Consider the following 15270-nt stretch of genomic DNA (forward strand, 5'->3'; position numbering starts at 1 on the left):
GATGCTATCGCCAACAATGGTCATTTTCTGAGATCACATTGTTATATGACAGAAAAATATTTGTACAAAATGAGGTAGTGGGTGGGGAGATTGCTTCATTTATCGGTCCATTTATAATTTTCAATAGAAAAGTGTGTGGGCAGTTTCTATAATGCCTTGGGAAACACGGAGTAATTAAAGGGTTGACTAAGTTATTATTAATGCAACATGGGAGTGTAAATGAAGACAAGAAATTCCCGAGTCATTCTTTTTGCAGCTGTTAACATGTGTCCATGTGTCTTTAGGTTTCTGTAATAAGGAGAACCCAAGCAGAAATCAGCAGGTGAAATCCCATAGGGCAAACTGTTTTACTCACAACAATAGCACTTCTCCTCTTGAGTTCTCACAGAAAGAAAAAAAAAGAGGCCATGGTATTGATCAAGCCAACCAACTCAGTTATATTTTTCTGAGATGTAAAAACTTGACTACGGAAGCTGACTTTTTCCAGTAGTGGCGAAAATGCCATCACTCCAAATCTTTTAAACAACAGACTCATTCTAAAACCCAGCAGCTCACACTGTGGCTGTATTTTAAGGAGTATTAGTCATTAGATTTTGCCTTTTGATATACGGCTGCAATAATCAGCCAGGCATGGATTTTATTCAGCTTCACTAATTTCCTCTCAATTCTGGGACTTGTAGATTTAACCCACAGAGATAATTTGGCTCTCTCTCAAAATCTGGATCTCCCTAAAGCCCTCATCAAGTTTTTCTCTCCCTCCCATCCCTCAGGCATTCTCTCCTCAGAATGTCTCCCTGTTGGTGAATTAGGATAAAACAATATCAAAAAGCTTAACAGTCCTCTGTTTTTCTGCACATTTTACATCTCAGGGCCCTAATCATGCTCTTTCCTAAGTCCATGTCCACCTCCGCCCAAAAGTATTAGTGAGAATCCTGACAATGATAAAGCACTAAAACAAATGAATGGAGAGAAGGCATTTATTCCACTCATGCAATTCAAACTGTCATCATAAAGAAGGTAGGAAAACAATTCTAAAGTATTTATAGGTCCAAAGTAATTCAGTTGCTTTGGGCTGTTTTTTAACCATGGCATGAACTAAAATGCATTCTTTTAATAAGGTATATTGCAGCTATAATAAATGAATTTGTTATGAATTATATCAATAAGTTAGATTTATTAGAACATGTAGTTTGGGCCTTCTTAATGTTTAGGATTATTTGCCTTGCTAAAGTAATAATTCCAAATGAGCAGCACACTCAAATGATTCTAATAATAATGCTTGGCATCAGTACAGAACATTATATTTTCTAAGTACTTTATAATTACAGTATTAATTAGTTAAGTGACACAGTGATCTTGTGAAGAGGCCTAAGTGGTTATCTCTTTTTTCACAGATGAGCAACCTTTAGTGGGAAGTGATGAGGCCAGTGAACAGGATTTGGATTCAGACCATTTCAATCAATCGATCAATCAATCAGTGGTATTTATTGAATGCTTACTGTGTACAGAACATTTTACTAAGGGTTAGGGAGAGTATACCAGACATGAGCCTGGTCCTCAGGCAGCTTCCATTCTAGTGGGAGAGACAGACACTAAAATTTAATTCAGGTAGGGGAAAGCAGCAAGTTTTAAAATATCTACATGAATACTGAGGTGGTGGTGGGTGGGTGTCTATCTAAATGCTTAGGGGAAATGGATTTAAGTGTCATTGACACAGCAGAGAGAGAGAAATAGAGTGGGGAGATGAGGGACTAGCAGGGAAGCCTTCCTAGGAGGTGTGATTTCAGTAGGGCTTTGAAGAAGGGGAAAATAATAATAATAATAATGATAATGTTGGTATTTGTTAAGCACTTACTATGTGCAGAGCACTGTTCTAAGCACTGGGGTAGACACAGGGGAATCAGGTTGTCCCACGTGGGGCTCACAGTCTTAATCCCCATTTTACAGATGAGGTAACTGAGGCACAGAGAAGTTAAGTGACTTGCCCACAGTCACACAGCTGACAAGTGGCAGATCTGGGATTCGAACCCATGATCTCTGACTCCAAAGCCCGTGCTCTTTCCACTGAGCCACGCTGCACCTGGTGAGTAGTTTGCTGCACGTGAAGAGGGGAGAAGATCCAGTCAGGAGGGGTGGTGTGAGCAAGTGGTGAGAGATGAGGTTGAGCACAGTAAGTAGGTTGGCATTAGAGGAGCATTGTTTTGTCTTTAGCAGTTCAGTTTTTCCTCATATGTCTGTTGCCAATCTCCCTGCCGCCTGTGAGAGTGTGAGCTCACTGAAGGCCAGGGATTGTATCTAATTTAGCTTCCAATTTACTCATTCTCAGCATTTAGTACAATGAATGAATAAATAAATAAATGAATGAATGCTGTGCTTGGTACTGTTAGGTCTTCATTACAACCTTGGTTTAAGGATGCTGCAAATTTCCCATAGGTAATAATGAAAAACCCCGCTCAGGGTCACACCTGGAGAGTTTCCAGTACTCTACTAGACTCACCTATGGGATAGAGAGTCAAGCAGGGGCATATCCATTCCATTTGTAGCTTGTGCAGTGGATAAAGAGTGGGAGGCAATCTGCTACAAGTCAAAATTCACCTGTGCTGGGCAGCAGCGGTGTGGGAGAGAGTCGAGGTCAGAGACTCAAGTTTACTGAGTTGGAAGGAGGCAATGGTAAACCACTTATGTATTTTTACCAAGAAAATTCTATAGATACACTACCAGAAAGATTGCGGATTGAGGTGGGGCATTCCGGTAGAGATGTGTCTGTGGAATTGCTAAGTGTTGGAGATGACTTGACAGCAAAAGACAAGACAATAATGAAAATACCTCATTTGTTAAATAGCAAACTGAAGTCTTCTCCACATTAGTACAATCCTATCCCGACTGGATTATTGCATCAGCCTCCTTCCTGACCTCCCAACCTCCTGTCTCTTCCCAATTCAGTCCATACTTCATTATCCAATCCATTATCTTTCTAGAGGGATGTTCTGGGCATGTCACCTCCCTCCTCAAAAATTTCCAGGAGTTGCCCGTCAACCTCCGTATCAAAGAAAAACTCCTTGCTATTGGCTTCAAAGCTCTCCATCACACTGCTCCCTCTTACCTCACCTCCCTTCTCCCCTTCTACATCCCAGCCCACACATTCCGCTCCTCTGGTGCTAACTTTCTCACTGTGCCTCGTTCTCACCTGTCCCACTGTCAACCTCTGGCCCACGTCCTACCTCTGGCTATAATACCTTCCCTCCTCAAATCCGCCAAACACTCTTCCCCTAATCAAGGCCCTACTGAAGGCTCACCTCCTCCAAGAGGCCTTCCAGACTAAACTCTCATTTTCCTCAGCTCCCCCTCCCCTCCGCATCACCTCAACTCACTCCCTTTGCTTTATCCCCATCTTTCCGCCCCACAACACTTTGTATATATGTACATATCTATGATTCTATTTATGCCTATTTACTTGTTTTGATATGTATATATATATGTATATGTATATATCTATGTATATGTATATATATATATGTATATATCTATATATATGTATATGTATATATCTATGATTCTATTTATTTATATTGATGCCAGTTTACTTGTTTTGATTTCTTTCTCCCCCCTTTTAGATTATAAACCCAGTGTGGGTAGGGATTGTCTCTCTTTATTGCTGAATTGTACTTTCTTATGGCTTAGTGCTCTGCAAACAGTAAGTGCTCAATAAATATGAATGAATGAATGAATAGAGGAATAATTCATCAGGGTGCATTCCACACTTGTGAAATCCAGACCGGAGGTGTACAGTGCTCCATATGAAGCAGTCATCACTCAGGCCTGGACTGAGGGACAGATATAGTGTTTTTTCTTTGCCTGTGTATTTTTTCCTAGTTCTTACTACATTTATCTGCACACAGTAAGTGCTTAATAAATACTAGTACTACCCCAGTCCTTAGTGCGTAATTAGTGCTTAATACAACCCACAATCATGATTATTTCTGTAAACTGAGACTGCCTGTAAGCTGAAACAATCATTTCTTTCCAAATAGATGACACTTGCAAAGATAGAACAGAGGCCAATTGAAGGGAACAAATGCTTGGTGAATTAAATGTAGAAAAGTAGAAATATTTCTGGGTAACCTGACAATGCTCCAACATGGCAGGAAACTGGACAATCACAAATCCATCTCAGAAGACCTCCACTTGGAGAGACTGAACCATTCCCCTGGCGTATGCGAGAATGATGTTCTGTATGATGACACAGTACTCTGTAGGGCATGTTCAGGTGTGGGCTGGGGCAAGGAATCGCATGTGCATTAGCAGGGATTCTACCATTAGCTTGGCAGTGTAGCCAGCTAATCGTCTCGGAGATGGAGAGTTTGTGAGAGACTAAATGACCGTGTCTTGGGCACTGTCTTTATGGAGTAGCTTTGAACCTGCCTAAAGAATAGAATCAGGATAGTAGTGGAGGAATGCTAATCTCTCCACCACAGTGGCTGAGAGAGTGTGTGGCTAGACACTTGAAAGTCACAGAAAGAGAATTATGAATAGTCACGTATGTTGATGCCCTCACAGTTCTCCCCATCCCATCCTGGTAGACTACCCAGGATTTAACGTTGCTGCCCTAACACTCCCGGCAGAAGTATTTTTACTAACATAGTCCAAATCCTCCCCTCTCAGGGTCACACCTGGAGAGTTTCCAGTACTTTACCAGTCTCAACTGGGAGGGACAGTCAAACAGAGGCTTGTATCCATTCCATTCCTAGTTTGGGCAGTGGCTAGCAAGTGGAAGGCAATCTGCTACAAGTCAAAATTCACCCGCACTGGGCAGCAGCAAAATGGGAGAGAGTTGAGGGCGGAAACTCAAGTTTACTGCACGGAAGAAGGCAGTGGAAAACTACTTCTGTATTTTTACCAAGAAAACTCTATGGATACACCACCAGAATGATTGCAGATGGAGGTGGGGCATTCTGAGAGATGTGTCCATGGCATTGCTATGGATTGGAGATGACTCGACAGTATAAGAGAAGACAAGTCCAAACCCAGTTTCACTATCAAGGTGCCAACTGCCATCAAATTAGTTTCTTACGTCACATTATTATTATTGCTACTAATGATAATAATCATATTTACTGAGCATTTACTGTGTGCAAAGCACTGTACTAAGTGCTTGGGAGAGTACAATATAACATCAGACACATTCCCTGCCCACAACGAGCTCACAGTCTAGCTTATACTCACTTGTCACCTGTGTTGTGGGCAGGGAATGTGTCTACTAACTCCGTTGTATTGTACTCTCCCAAACGATTAACACAGTGCTCTGCACACAATAAGCTCTCAATAAATACCACTGATGATGATGACGATGACCTGTGAGAGCTTTGGACCATTTTTACTTTGGTTATGTAAAACCCAATATGAAGGTACTGTCCCAAGCTCAATACAGTGTTTGGCACACAGTAAGCATACATTAAATACTCCTGATTAATAGATAGGTAGTTACTGGCTCTAGTTAGCCATGGATAAAAATGGGTTTGCAGTGTATCTTGGCTTTCAAAAGACCGTAGCTATGCATCTTTCTAAGGGTAGATCCCAACTCTCAGCTCCAGGCTGTGTTAAGGCATTCAGTGGTACTTCAGAATAATTTGGAGGCACAACAGATCTGAGGATTGTTTCCAGAAAGGCAGTGGGTAGTGATTGCTGTAGTGTTCAAGACTATAATCTCATTGGGGGCAGGGAATGTGTCTGTTTATTGTTATATTGTACTCCCCCAGGTGCTTGGTACAGTGCTCCACACAGAGTAAGTGCTCAATAAATAGGATTGAACGAATATATAGAGGAGTAGAAGCCATTCCTACCCCAGGAACTGCAGTCCCAGGTTGAATCTCTATCAGTGGCAAACTGCATGCAAAGAGTCAAAACAAATAAAAACAACTTCTAAACAGGAATGCTTTTAACGTAGCCTAAAAAATTTCCCCAACCTTGATGAGGCATGTGTTCCTTAGGCAGGTGATGTATAGTAACATTCGAAGCATATCATAAATATTCTTTCTTCCTAATGTATTACATTTTATTAGCTAGATCAATGTTGCCGTAATTTCCAGCCATTAACATCTCATTGCTGTAAAGTACATAAAAATATTTACATTACCACTGATCAAAATTGCAACAGCGTGTATTAAAATATGAATGACATATAATCAGAATATTCTGTTTCTACAGCCTCCAGTTATTTGTGACCCCAGATATGAAGTTCAAGTTTACACTTAATAGCACAATTATGTAAATCTGTAATTCTAACACTGAATTACAGCTGGTAATGATCAATAATTATATTTATGTATGATGTGAAGTTAATACTGCCACCATAGATTAATGTAAACAACAAAATTATTTCTGCAGTCAAGAGCTAACAAATCATCATAAACAAAGAGAACTAAAACAATCTCTTCAGAGCTTAATTCCTCCAGCATAGTAAACAGATTTTTTATTTCCAATGAATGTTAAAGCGCTGATTAAAGAAAACACAGCTCAACACAAATTTCACAATGGCTGAGTCGTTTACTACACATTTTAAATATCTTTCTCTCTCTGGCAGAGAGGGGGGAAATCACTTTGAAAAATCTGGAAATTGTTGGTACGTGAGAAGAGCTGAAGAAGGCCGTAGGAAGACCCAAAGTAAGAGTCCCGGGAGAAAAAAAAAGAAAAAGAAAAGCCGCTCATAATGGATACTGTAAATGAGAGGCAAATACAACCCATCAGATCCAGGGTTTCATAACTTCCAAGGTCTTTCTTTTCAAAGGTCATTTACCTGAGATATGGTTTTTCATTGAAAATGCAGCAGCAAACTGTCAGCCTTCGCCCCCGTCAAGTCTGACCCTTCCCTGAACTAAGGCCACGTGGGCCGCCCAGAGGCGTGAAATGCTCCGTCAGAAACGGGCCCTAACTCACAGCAACGGCCGTGGTATTTACCGAGAATGGGAGTGGGGAAGGAGGAAACCCAGAGAAGTCTAAATTGAAAAAGGCTTGGGGAAATCAAGCCCCTTATTTGATGCTAATTTGACTTCCTCCTCTGGCTGGAATCGAGGTTCAGTTCTCTACTCTCTCCAGAGAGGGGCTGTGGCTGGCCATGAAAAATCACCGCTATAAAGGAACCCAAAAGGAATACTGCTTCTACTCTGTCTGGACCACCATCCCATAAACTAGGTCTGACAGCCATCAAGGGATGGTCCTGTCCCATCAAGCAAGCTGAAGTGTTCAGAATGAGACACAACTAAGGAGAAAGTTCCTGGAGTCGATTGGTTATTTCCTCACAGCCAGCTACATTGCATGCTAACTGAGTTTTAACTTTGATGTCTCAGGAAGCCGGGTTTAGCATGGGGAAGTCTTGCAACTGGAAACATAGCTGGCGAGAGACATTTAAAGTGGTATTTAGCTTAATACTATTCCAGACAGGAAGAGTATGAAAACTCTAAAACAGAGGTTGCTAATGTGGGTTTCTGGATTGGCTAGGGGTACTTCAAAAGTCTGTAGAAGGTGTGTGTTTGTGTGGTGTGTGTGGATCATTTTTCAAAATCCATAGGAGATGGATGTGTATATACTACTTCAAATACAGCAGGAAGGGTATGTATGTGTGAGCGTGTTTATAAATTCCAGACCGAAGGAATTTTCTCCTGGGTGTCATGCCATCAGTTTCTGACTTGTGAACAGGGAATGTGTCTGCTTAATGTTATATTGTATTCTCCCAAGCACTTAGTACAGTGTTCTGCACACAGTAAGCACCAATCAATAAATATGATTGACTGTCTGACTGATGAACAATCTAGAGCAGCAAGGATCAGCAGGAATTTTAGAGATAGCTGGCCTACAAGGGTGGTAAAGACCTCAGCAGCTACTAGGAAGGCTGCCTTCCTAGTCCTTCCTTCCTTCCTTCCTTCCTTCCTTCCTTCCTTCCTTCCTTCCTTCCTTCCTTCCTTCCTTCCTTCCTTCCTTCCTTCCTTCCTTCCTTCCTTCTTTCCTTCCTTCCTTCCTTCCTTCCTTCCTTCCTTCCTTCCTTCCTTCCTTCCTTCCTTCCTTCCTTCCTCCCTCCCTCCCTCCCTCCCTCCCTCCCTGCCTCCCTGCCTTCCTTCTTTCCTTCCACACTGCTACAGAGAAGCAGCATGGCTCAGTGGAAAGAGCACAGGCTTAGGAGTCAGAGGTCATGGGTTCTAATTCTGTCTCCACCACCTGTCAGCTGTGCGACTTTGGGTAAATCTCTTAACTTCTCGGAGCCTTAGTTATCTCATCTGTAAAATGGGGATTAAGACTGTGAGCCTCACTTGGGACAACCTGATTACTCTGTATCTACCCCAGTGCTTAGAACAGTGCTGTCCACATAGTAAGTGCTTAACAAATACCAACATTATTATTATTATTATCTGAAACTTGGCTGAGGTGCTATGGCTTCCATCATAATGCTGCAAGCCGTTGGGGTTTTGTATGGCATGTTATGCTGGGAGCTTTGGAATCTGCTGCACCCTTCCTGCCTACTCACTTCTTGCACCCTCTGCCCCAACTCGAAAATAACGGTAGGGAAAACTGAGGACCAGGGTACTATGCAAGCCACTCACACGTGGATCAATTCCTTAATAATGATAATAATAATAATAATGATACTAATATCATTAAGCATTTACTATGTGCAAATACTATTTAGACTCTGAGCCGGTTATTGGAAAGGGATTGTCTCTATCTGTTGCCAAATTGTACATTCCAAGGGCTTAGTACACTGCTCTGCACATAGTAAGCGCTCAATAAATATAACTGAATGAATGAAGTATTGTATTATTAGAGAAGCAATAAGCAGATCAAAGTGCCTATCTTACCTGATGCACATAATTTAAGGGGAGGGAGAACAAGTATCTTATCGCCATTTTTACAGATAAGGAAACTGAAGCACAAAGAAGGTAAGTGACTTGCCCAAAGAAACAGTAATTAGTTACAAAGAACCCCAGTCACTCCTTACTCTTGGCTATAAATCACTCAATCACCTTGCCCCGTCCTATATTACCTCACTGATTTCTTACTACAACTCAACACTCTCACTTCACTCCACTAATACCAACCTATTCTCCCTCCTACCTCACCTCCCTTCTCTCTTTCTACTGCCCACCCGGTACTCTCTGCTCCTCCACCGCTCACCTCCTCACAGTCCACTGTTCATGCCTATCCCACTGTCAACCCCTGGCCCACATCCTAACTCTGGCCTGGAATGCCCTCCCTCCTCAAATCGGCCAAAGTAGCACACTTCCCTACTTCAAAGCCCTACTGAGAGTTCACCTCCTCCAGGAGACCTTCCCAGACTGAGCCCCTCCCTTTCCCTCTGCTCCTCCTCCCTCCACCTTCCCCACCCTCCCATCCTCTGCTCTTCCCCTTTCCCCTCCCCTCAGTACTCTCCTTATTTGTATGTATTATTTATTACCCTATTTATTTTGTTAATGAGGTGTATAGCTCCATGGTTCTATTTATCCTGATGATGTTTTGTTTTGTTCTGTTTTGCTTTGCTGTCTGTCTCCCCCGTTTAGCCTGTGAGCCCGTCGTTGGGCAGGGATTGTCTCTATCTGTTGCCCAATTGTACATTCCAAGTGCTTAGCACAGTGCTCTGCACATAGTAAGCGCTCAATAATTACTACTGAATGAATGAAGAACTATTCACTGTACCACTATCTTATCTATCTAGCCACCGATCCTTTGCTCATGTCCTGTCTCTGGTCTGAAACTTTCTCCCCTTTCATATCAAGTAGAGTGGCTTGGTGGAAAGAGCCCGGACTTGGAAATTGGAGTTTGTGGGTTCTAATCCCAGCTCTGCCACTTGTCAGCCGTGTGACTTTGGGCAAATCACCTAGCTTCTCTGTGCCTCAGTTACATCATCTATAAAATGGGGATTAAGACTGTGAGCCCCACATTCTAATGTGGGTTTCTAGATTGGAATCTAGATTAGATTCTTCAGTCACTTTCACAAATTCATTGGCTCTCTTGAAAAGTGATTCAAGACCTGTAATACCATGATTTTAGTTGGTGGTGGAGAGACTATAACTTCTTCAACTGGGCCTCCAGTCATCTTGGAATGAGGCACTGGATTGTTGAGGGTTTGAACAATAATGGCTGAACTTCAGGGTTGTTTGTATCATGAAGGTGGCTGTACCTGGGGTAAGGTTGTCTGTATCAAGGAATGGCTCTAACATTGGCATGCGTTAGTCTATGCATAGGATCATTAACAGAATACCACAAGGAGCCCCTCAATCTATATTTGCTCCTCAGTAAAAATCAAAAGGATGATTTTTATCCATTTTAATTTTTAAATGTTAATAATGCCCTAGTTCAGTATTGATGATCTAATTTATGATTCTTCTCAAAATTTTGACTATTTTCTTAGCTGCAATCATTCTCATCTATGTTTTTGCACTGATTATTAGCATCAATTCAAAGCTCCCTCAATGGGAATTCTGGAGTAGTTTCTGGTGCTGTGAAGGAGGTAGTTCTATAGGATCAGAAACTATATCTCTCTCCATTCAGGGGACGTTCATGGCTATTAGTTCCAGGCTTTATGGTAATTTAATTACTGACTAGAAATTTGGAATTTAAAGTTTTCACAGTAACACACTCATTTAGGACATATTTCTGATTATGGGTAGAGCTACTTGGCATCTCCAATGGGATGATTTAATAAACTACAATATGAACAATTTGGGTGCGTTAATAGTTTTGTGATAATGCCCGGAATTACAGCTTTCCCATTTATTTCCCTTTTTTTGTATAAGAACAAAGTAGAAAAACTTCTGAATTACAGCACTTAGAAACATTCCATTTAGAATTTCTTCTCCTGGAAGGGAACGTTCACAACTTTGTTGTTATTTTTGTTTATCCAAATAGATAGAATTGGAATGTATTTCAATTTATGCAATGTGTCGAATCTAATATATACCCTCAGCAGAACATGTGAGTGGTTATTTATTCATTATTTGAATATGACCAAGAATTAAGGTTCCAACTACCCAAAGCAAATGTTTCCAAATTGTATTGTTCACACCCACGAATATGAATTTCTTTTCTCTTCTATTATCATGTGGAAATAGGATGGGGTTCAAGATAAGACAACTATAAAGGGAATCTCTCATTGATAAATTGATCAATAAAAAATTTGTCCAGAAAACATCTTGTAATATGGCAGAGAGCAATGGTTTGAGACAAACATTTACACTGGAAGATCCTCTGTGTCAGAATAGACTTACTCAATTGAGAAACAAATACTATAGGCAGAGAATGCTTCCCAAATGGGGCTTCGGGGACCTAACATTCCTTGGACCTTCGTATTTAGCAAAGGCACAAACTTCTCTTGTACTCTCAGAAGCTTCAGTAGTTTTCAGAATCTGAAGTTGGTTGGTGTGAAGCTTCTTGTTTCATTACCTCCACTCTACATAGGTCAAAAGCTAGCCTGTTCCTTTCTATTTTGTTTTCTAATTTTTTTTTTGTATCATGCAACACTGAATTGGGTCTTTCAAGCTCAAGGAATTCAGCACAAGCACTAAGTTCTTCAATGCAAAGTGGAATCTTTGGATTCATTCATTCATTCCATTGTATTTATTGAGCGCTTACTGTACGCAGAGCTCTGTACTAAGAGCTTGGGAGAGTACAGTGAAACAATAAACAGATACATTTCCTGACCACAATGAGCTTACAGCCTAGAGAGCTACTTCTCCAACTCCACCCTGCTTCTCATCTCTCCCAAGCCTTCAGCTTCCTTGTTCCGATCCTTCTCTCCAAGTCTCCAAATCTTCTGGCCATCCCTGTGTGATGGCTTTCTTTTTTAAAAAAATTATTTCTTGAGCACTTACTACTTGCCAGGCACTGTGCTAAGCAATGGGGTAAACACAAGTGGATGGCTTGTTGTCAGTCGAGAGCTTCAAACTGATGCATAATTGCTTTCAAGTACTGTGCCTAGACGTCAGAGTTGTCAGTAGACTGCCAATGATGGCATAAAGTCTTAAAGACATTTGGTGAGTCTCAGGGCCTGGAAAGGACTTCTGACACCATTTTGTAGATCGCCATTTTGTGAGACTCAGGGCCTGGAAAGGCCTTTTGACATCATTTTGCAGATCGTTCATTGCATCCTCGAGCCTGGTAGCATAGAATAGGTTGAATACGACTGAGCCTAGGATACAGTGCCGCTTTATTATGATAGTGAAGGAGAAAGGGTCAGAAGGTCACCTTCAATTCTTACTCCACTAATCATGGAGTAGCCTAAGAATCCTAGAGAACTTCTCAGAGGAATCAATTATTTTAGTAATTGTCACAGCCTTGATAGCTGAATGCTTTTGAAAGGCCTATGAAAACATTATAGAGTTCCTACTGGTGTTCCCTATATTTGTCCTGACTTGGGCATAGTTCAGAGATTTTATAATAATAATAATAATTATGGTAGTTGTTAAACACTTTACTATGTGCCAGGCACTGTTCTAAGCACTGGGGTGGATACAAGCAAATCGGGTTGGACACAGTTCCTGTCCCATGTGGGCCTCAAAGTCTCAATCCCTATTTTACAGAAGTAACTGAGGGACAGAAAAGTGAAGTGACTTGCCTGAGGTCACATAGTAGATAAGTGGCAGAGTTGGAATTAGAACTCGTGACCTTCTGACTGTCAGGCCCATTGCTCTATTCACTATGCCATGCTGATTCTCAGCTGATGTGCTGAGTTTTGTTCTGAAGCCACATGACAAGGTGCATAGCTGACTAGTTTCTAACTCTATTCTTCAGCTGTCAGTACAGAAGCTTTTTAGCAAGAATCTAGCAAGCCATAGAAAATCATGAAATGTCCCAGTAATTTCCACCATAGACTGTCCACTTTCCACGTGAAGATGGAGAATATTGTTTTTGTTGCAGTTCTTCAATGTTCCATTCATTTAGGAATAGTTTGTGCAGTGATGTGGATTAGATTTCCTAAATGCCTGTAGCTTTCTGCAGGAATGTCAGCAGATGAAGGTATTCAATCAGTGGTATTTTCTGAGCACCTTCTCTATGTAAATCACCTTTCTATGTATGCACTTAGGAAAGTACAACAGAAAAAAAGCACATATTCCCTTCCAAGGGAAGTTACAATTGAGTTATTTTTTACGGCTTTAACTGTGGAGAGAACTATTTAAAAATCTCAAGCCAAAGCCTCCATTTTTAAGCATTGAAGAGTCTTTGCCAAAAATATTTGTGTTATTTAGGGTTAGTTTTACGTTTGTCCTTAGACAGCAAGTACGTTGTGGGCAGGGAATGAGTCTGTTACATTGTTATATCGTTCTCTCCCAAGTACTTAGTACAGTGCTTTGCAAACAGTAAGCACTCAATAAATACAATTGACTGACTGACTTGACTGACTGACATTTGTCCCTTGAGTCAGTTGGATACATGTCTCAAATTGGCTATTCATTCAATCGTATTTATTGAGTGCTTACTGCATTCAGAGCACTGTACTAAGCGCTTGGAATGTACAATTCGGCAACAGATAGAAGCAATTCATGCCCAACAATGGGCTCACAGTCTAAGTTGGGGGGACAGACAGCAAAACAAAACAAGTAGTCAGGCATCAATACCATCAAGACAAAGAGAATCATAGATATAAACACATCATTAATAAAATAGAGTAACAATATATACAAAAGTTACACACGTGCTGGGGGAAGAAAAGGGGTAGAGCAGAGGGAGGGAGTAGGGGGAATGGGGAGGGGAGGAGGGGCAAAGGTAAAAGGAGGGCTCAGTCTAGGAAGGCCTCCTGGAGGAGGTGAGCTCTCAGTAGGGTAATTGAAGAGGAGAAGAGAGTTAGTTAGAGTTAAGCTATAAGAAGGCTGTTTGACAATCAGGTCGTTCTGTTAGACTTTACGTTTTGTAATTTTGAGCTGGGACTTGTGTTCATTTCCTGGGATAAGCCAAAGAGCAATTTTAGATGGCAGGAGATAATGTGGATGTCATATGTTAGGATATGGGAATGCTTACTATCCATAGCTGGAAGCTTCTGTGTTTTCTTTTTAAGTAATTGTTAAGGATGACTACATGAAGTTTGTTTCCTGCAAGATGTCCCAAACTTTGGTTTTGATCCTTTCTACCGTAAGCATCTCTGATGTAAATAGCAGCTGCATCTTACCAATAAGCTTTCAGGAGGAAGAAAGATGAACCCGATTTCTAATTTAGTTATGGCAAGTCAACTGTGAAAGGCAGTGACTGGCACTTAAATTGTACTCTGTTATGCCACCTATCTATGTCACCAATAGGCCTGCCTTTTGGTACTTTCACATATCCTGGGGGATCACCTTCTGTAGAAACCATCATTAGAATCTTTTCCAAAGAGGTTTCAATCTGATTTTTCTGCCTAAACACTTGCAAACTTATTGTCTTAGGCAATGCCGACAATGTCTGCTGTTTCCACCCAGCTCTGATACCATCATTTTGAAACTGTCAAATAACCAAACACTGTCTGGTAAAAGAGAAAATCAATTGGAAAAATTATACAGTTTTCAGCTTTATGTGACAGAATGTTATTTTAAAAACAAGAGATAATTGTTTTGTTTGGTTTGCTTCTGCTGAGACATAACATTCAATCTTACATTTCCTTCCTTCCTACTTCTCAACAGAGTTGTTTGCTGTCTTTTGTGAATGGCTGATCAGCATTGCCTTAAGGATCATAATTTCCAGATAAAGTCATAACTGCTTTTGGCTAAAACTTAAGGCTTCACCTTCATTTTTAACGCTATGACCTTGCTGGGATACTTACTGCTAACCATATCTATAAAGGTTCAACACTGTCACCTTACTGTGTTCCTTGAGGGCAGGGATTGTGTCTGCTTAACTCCACTGTACTCTTTCAAGAGTTTAGAACAGTGCTCTGGCATCAATCAATTGATGGGAAGCAGCGTGGCCAAGTGGAAAGAGCATAGGACTGGGAATCAGAGGATCCGATGTGTGACTTTGGGCAAATTGCTTGACTTTTCCATGCTTCAGTTTGCTCATATGTAAAATGGGGATTCAATACCTGTTCTCCTTCCCGTTTAGACTGTGAGCCCCATGGGAGACAGAGATTGTAACCGACCTGATGATCTTGTATCCACCCTAACACTTAGCTCAGTGCTTGGCTCGTAGCATGTGCTTAACAAATGTCATTATTACTTAGTGCTTGCTGTGTGCAGAGCTCTGTGCTAAGCAAGTCGGAGAGTACTATATAATAGAGTTGGTAGACATGATCTCTGCCCTCAAGAAGCTTCAACCATCAAT

Source organism: Ornithorhynchus anatinus, chromosome 1, assembly GCF_004115215.2.
Source record: "Ornithorhynchus anatinus isolate Pmale09 chromosome 1, mOrnAna1.pri.v4, whole genome shotgun sequence".
Classification (NCBI taxonomy): Eukaryota; Metazoa; Chordata; class Mammalia; order Monotremata; family Ornithorhynchidae; genus Ornithorhynchus; species Ornithorhynchus anatinus.